This window comes from Castanea sativa, chromosome 5 (assembly GCF_040712315.1).
Source record: "Castanea sativa cultivar Marrone di Chiusa Pesio chromosome 5, ASM4071231v1".
NCBI classification, from domain to species: domain Eukaryota; kingdom Viridiplantae; phylum Streptophyta; class Magnoliopsida; order Fagales; family Fagaceae; genus Castanea; species Castanea sativa.
Window position 1 is genome coordinate 72,807,449 of NC_134017.1, and position 6,136 is coordinate 72,813,584.

General features: G+C 36.1%; 1 long non-coding RNA gene across 2 annotated transcripts; it reads left to right on the top strand.

Annotated features, from left to right (window-relative positions):
• The first annotated feature begins 730 nt into the window (after positions 1 to 730).
• On the top strand, positions 731 to 2,815 carry LOC142636827 (uncharacterized). Of its 2 annotated transcripts, none has more exons than XR_012844405.1 (3): positions 731 to 925; positions 1,851 to 1,918; positions 2,435 to 2,815. It is a non-coding gene; the product is annotated as an uncharacterized LOC142636827 (long non-coding RNA). The 2 variants fall into 2 exon arrangements; XR_012844406.1 differs by having other exon boundaries at positions 753 to 925; positions 2,464 to 2,815.
• The last annotated feature ends 3,321 nt before the right edge of the window (positions 2,816 to 6,136 follow it).

Consider the following 6,136-nt stretch of genomic DNA (forward strand, 5'->3'; position numbering starts at 1 on the left):
AGGAATTTCCTATGAAAATTTTTCCTTCATTATCCATAGGATTATATGTAGAAAACATTTTCTTTTCTGAACATACATGGCGTGTAGCCCCAGTGTCTACCCACCATTCCTTGGTATTTCCTCCTACCAAGTTCATTTCAGAAATCACAGCAGAAAGGTTCATGCTGGTTTGAGCCACAACTGGATTCACAACAATTTTGTTTGACATCTGTGTTCAACAAAATTCAAACAAATTAAATCCTCAAAACCAGCCACGTTTAAGAAATAAATATAAATATTTACTTCCAAATGTTACTGTGCAAAAGGAAAGTCAAGCCAACTATATATATATATGTGTGTGTGTGTGTGTGTGTAACACCCCAACCTCATTGCTTAATTAAATTTATGAGTTTATATGTTTGTTATTACCTTAATTAATTTAAGTGCATAAAGTTTTGATATTGTGATATTACAAAACATATATAATCTTTTAATGTTGTAGAAAGAAATTTTATAAAGATAAGGATATATATATATATATATATATATATATATATATATATATATATATATATATATATATATATGCAAAATTATATTGTCTTTGGGCCTTTCTAGAAATATAAGTTTTTAAGGGGTTGAAAGTAATAAAAAAGAAAAGAAAAGAAGAAGAAGTGAGCAATAGCCTTTTTACTTAGCATTATACGTGCCCCACCCCAAGAAAAGTCCACTTCCCTTATCTTATCTTCTTGGCTGCATCAGAAGTCCAGGCCCCTTGTCTTCTTTTTCTATTCCTCTTTCTTGCTTCTTTGTTTTCTTTCTCTCTTTGCTTTCACACGGCAAGACCTCTCTCTCTCTCTCTCTCTCTCTCTCACCAAAACAATAAATCTCACTCTAAAGAAGGAATTAAGAGCCTCAAAATAAAGCTTTAGCTTCAAATTTGTGGGTAAGTAATTAAAACCTTATTTGATTTTAGAGTATTTTGATAGTTTAATTGTTTTCCCTTCTTTGTTCTCAAATCTGATTTTAGGGCTGAACTTGTGATTCTATTTTTGTAAGTTGAAAGTTTGATGGATTTATGGTCTATTGGATGATTAATAAGTTATTTTAATGTTTATTGTATTGGTATAAAAATACCCCAATGGATTGAAGACCATTTGCATTTAGATGATGAATTTTGTATCTACATGCACTGAAGCTGTCACTGTGACAGATTTGATGTTCACCACAAGCAAATTCTGTATTAAATCATTTGCTGTGAATTAGGATGCTAAGAGTAGTTTTTATGAATCCTAAGACATATATGGTTGTTATGGAAGTAGTCTCACTACATTTGGATTAATACAAAAATAAGGGTTTAATTTCTAAGTTGCATAAATTTCTGTCAGGACAGATTTGAGCACGTTGCCTTGTACTATTTTTAATAAATTATGGTTTTATGATTTAACTTTGAAGTTTATATGGTATATATTAGACATACAGGGAAGTAGCTTTGTAACATTTCATGATGATTGGATGTGTTTGGACAGCCTATTCGTATTTTACAAAATGGAAATTTGTTGCTGGAATGAGCAGTAAACAGTACAGGATAACTCTGACTTTGTGGATTTAATTTTGAAGTTAGGGTAAATGTTTTGAGCTATAATTTAATGTTCTTATCTTCTGGTATGTTTAGATCATATGTAAATTTTTATGGCTTGGTTTCTCTGTGTTTTGGTATGTTATGAGTTTGATGATTGTACCTTGTTTTCGGGAAAACTCTATGTGAAGGGAATTAAGATTTTACTAAGTTGAGAGTTAGGTTGTGTTTGAGGTATAAGTTTATATTTTTAGGAAGAGTTGTTAGTAATAAGTTTTGGTCTTTTATTTAGGTGACGAGAACGAGAACACGGACACTTAAGCTCCTTTGGTACAAATCTCTCGCGTCTTCTGTTTTCAGGTAAGGGATTTGTGACATGTGCGTTTGATAAGTATAAGGACTATTTAGAAAACTATAATGCATAAAAACCTTTTAATTAGAGATATTACATATAAGTATGAATTAAGTAAAGATTTATGTCCATGACTTATTGAATCCTATATATATGATGATTTTAGCATATTGATGCTACTACTCATATCATGAACGTAATATTTAAAGAAAGAATTGGATATGCTACTGTTATGAAATAGTTATGTAAACGTATAGTATCTAAAAGAGCTATTAAGCTATTTGGAAGTTATAAGAAAAGTATGATGATAAGAAAAGTATGTTGAAATATGTTTAAGTTCCTTATCATGTTCTTTTATTATTATATGAAAGGAAAATGAAGTATTTTCATTTGAAAGTTCATAAGTTAATTTAAGAACAATATGAATAGTATGAAGGCTATTTTATCAAAGCTGGCATATCCATAAAATATTTTATTTACATTCATTCTTATCAAAGGCCCATGGAGCTTAAAAACCTTACTAGGTTTCGCAGCTCACCCTATTATATTTCAGTGTACAAGTTCTTCCTGGAAGCAGCGAGAGTATTAGAGATGGCAAGATTCTGTGATTCTCTTTTGTTTAAATTGTATAGTCTTTTTTTGTTGTATAGTCTTTTTTTTGTTTAATAGTAGTTTAGCTCTTTTGTTGTATAAGAGGAATCAAGATGTACTTGATCCTTTGAGCACAGATGTAATTCTAAAATTTAGTTTGGTTTGAACCCCAGTTGTATGTCTTTGGGGTTGGGTTTGTAAATAAGAGTTTTTGCTAAATGTTTAGCTATGTAATATTTGCACGAATACCTGAAGTTTCAGCCAAGTGGCAATCTTGCAAAGTTCAAATGAAATGAATTTTCAAGGTTTTCACATTTTTGTATATTATGGCTTTTATGCAAGAAAATAAGCAGGTATATAGGAAACAATTCTTGATAAGCACCTTCAGTTTAGGTTGGTTCGTGTTAGTATTGAGGTAAATTTGATATTAACATGCCGGTCATGCATGACCCTGGTGGTAAAGACATCTTCATACCACTTGTAGTCTCCTAGGGTTTTACACTTAAGGTTACTTAGCTGCTCATAAATCCTAGCTGTGATATTGCTGGGTTTTCCTATGAAGTGTTTCATGATTGTATAAATCAGGGTATTGACTCCATCAGGAATTCCTTGTTCTATTTCATTGATGATGGGGTTTCCCAATTCTATAAGTCCTCATGGTCTTTGAGCAGAGCGTTCAAAACAGACTACCATGTTAAGACCATAGAACAAGTCTATGGAATAAACAAGGAGTACGAAACGTGCTACTTGTTATCCCCTTCTGCTATCCAGAAGCATAAAGACAAAGGACATAACTTCCTACACATAGGATTAGTCCAAGTTGGAGTGAAACCACTCACCAGAAGAGGTTTGAACAGCTCAATCCTCATGGCCCTTAGAGATGCTCGTCACATCAGATTCGACGACAGCCTCCTAGGAACCATAGAAACCAGTCTTAGTGACGGACCCATCCATTTTAACTGTTTCCCAGATTTTTCTATCTATCTCCATGACAGCACAGTTATCAAAGCTCTCACACTCAATATCAAGACACATGGAACCCTCATGACACAGGGAACTAGTCCAAAAGGGGGGTAAGTTACAAGCTAAGGCTAAGGCCGACTGAGGCCATGTGCGAAAAATACAGATAAAGGCCGGCTGAGACCATGATATTACAAATATGAAAATATGATAGTGCCATCTGATTACAATGCTAAGGGTTGTAAAGAGGAGGCAAAGTTGAAGGCTATACTCTTGGCTGGAAGATGAGGGAATTTTGGAGTGGCTGAAGTTGCTCCTAAAATTGGACCTGTTGAAGACTGGAGTCTTGGCTTCCTTAAATAGGCTGGATGGAGCCTTGGATTTTGGCTGAAGACTGCTGAAATTACGGAGAGTAAATTGTTTTTGCTGAGGTGAAAGCTGTTTCCACCGAAAGCAATAGGATCTCTGGATGATTGTGTCGGGGAACAGTAAAACTTTCACTGTTCATGAATAGTGCTTTTTCCCCTTGCTTTTCTGGATTCGGTCACTGTTGAAATAGTAACCTGTCGAGGAATCTGCTGGGTGCTGGTACTGCTGATGATGCGGGTACTGTTCATATCAGTGGCTGGTGCTGATTGTGATCTTATCCTGATTTGCTAGGTCAGGATGATGTCTAATCGCTATCCAAATTATAGCCACTGTATGGATCTTGGGAATCCTAGAAAGGATTAATTGGATTGTGATTAATTGATGCCACTGAAGCAGTGGGAGAAACCTGTTCATCTGATTCTAACTGCTGTGAGTGAGCTAATAGCTGTTGTGCTAATTCTTTCAGCTCTTTGCTAGATTTTTCGGCGATCTGAACAGAATCTAGGCTAGATTGAGACCTTGTTCTGTGAGCGATAGGCTGCTGGATTGGCTAAGGATAATCTCTATAGACTTGGTTGATGATTTGTTCGATCTTTAGTCCGTCCCACCATTTTACTAAGAATTCCCTGTCTTGAATCAAAGTACCTCAAAGCGTCTTGTAAAGGATCTGGAAAAATCTGAGGGACTGATCCGAACATCTCCCACCACCTTAGGAACCAAGATGGGAGCTGACCCACGAATTCTCTGCTAAACATCATGAACCATGAGTGGCTGAAATTTTGGTTCTGGATGAAGAGAACTTTTTCAAAGGCATCCATATAATCATAGTAGCTGTAATAAAGTGCTGAGCCGGAGGGGGATCTGTAAGTTTTGAGGATCCTTAATTCAGAAGGATGTTGTCCCCAATCTTGGCAACTGACAAATCCTGTGATGATGAACTTGTGATAGAGGACTACTGAGGGGTCCCTGCTGTTGAAGATGTTTTCTATTTGAACTGACTTTTCTTGGCTGAGGATACTTTTATAAAACTTGATATTTTTCTCTGGATGTTTTGGTAAGAAATGCCATTCATGTGGCAAAACTTCCATGGCTAGGGCAAGAGGGTTAGTTATTTGAACCAGGTGGGGTTCAATGTAAGCTATATGCTGGAGGAAAGATTTCTTAACATAAGAAGAGTTTCCTTTCCTGGTTGGATAGGAAGGCTTTTGGTTTTGGATTGGGCCAAAAGGTTCTTCAACATGATAAGGGTTGATTGCTCTTGGTGCTGGGGAGGCTAAGGCTGAGCTGTAACTGGGCTGACCATAAGGCAGCCTTTCATAATTTGGTTTTGGAATTGTTGAAACCAAATAACGATTGGCAATGTTTGATGGTGAAGCAGGGTTATCCTGTCTAGGGTTTCTTGTATGTGATATTGGGACAATTTGGCTGGGGGTGATTGGTACAAGCTTTTTTGGGGTTAGTGATTGGCTAGAACCAGCAAGGTTTTGCTGTTTAGACAATTTAGGGGGTTGGGGCTATTGTACAGGTTTCTTCCCAGACATCTTGGCTGTGACTCTGCAAAAATTCACGGGTTAGGAAATCAGGGATGCTGTTTTGGCTTCCTTCAATGAATTCTAAGTCAAAGTCAAAAACTGAAAGGATGGCTTGCCATCGTGCAAAAATTTGTTTTGATGCAATGTTTTGAACATCTTTTTCTAAAACATGTTTTGCAGATTTACAATCAATCCTGATTAAAAACTTTTGATTTAAAAGATCACTTTGAAACTTTGAAATGCATAGTACTATAGATAATATTTCTTTCTTAATAGTACTATAATTAATCTGAGTGGGAGTCCAAATTCCCGAATGGAAACAGACTATTTGTTCAGGAGAATTAGGGCTAGCACGCTGGAGAAGGATGCCACCATAACCTATGTTTGAGGCATCGGTCTGGACAATTTTGAAGGAATTGTCAGCAGGAATTCCTAAACAAGGAAGGGTTTTGACATATTGTTTGATATGCTGGACCACTGTAGTATGGGCTGGAGTCCAGGGGGATGGATTGGTTCGAAGTCTATCAAAAAGGAGTTTGCATTGTTGTCTGAGATTTTGATAGAAATCTGAGATGTAATTGAGAGATCCTAGAAATCTTTGAAGCTGGGTTTTATCTAGGATTTCGTCTGGAAACTTATCCGCAAACTGGATGGCTCTGTCTATGGGTTTGATAACACCATGATGGATATCAAATCCTAAGAAACGAACTCTAGTTTGGAAAAGTTTGATCTTGGGGGCTGAAACAACAAGACCATTGAGCTTGATGGTATTGA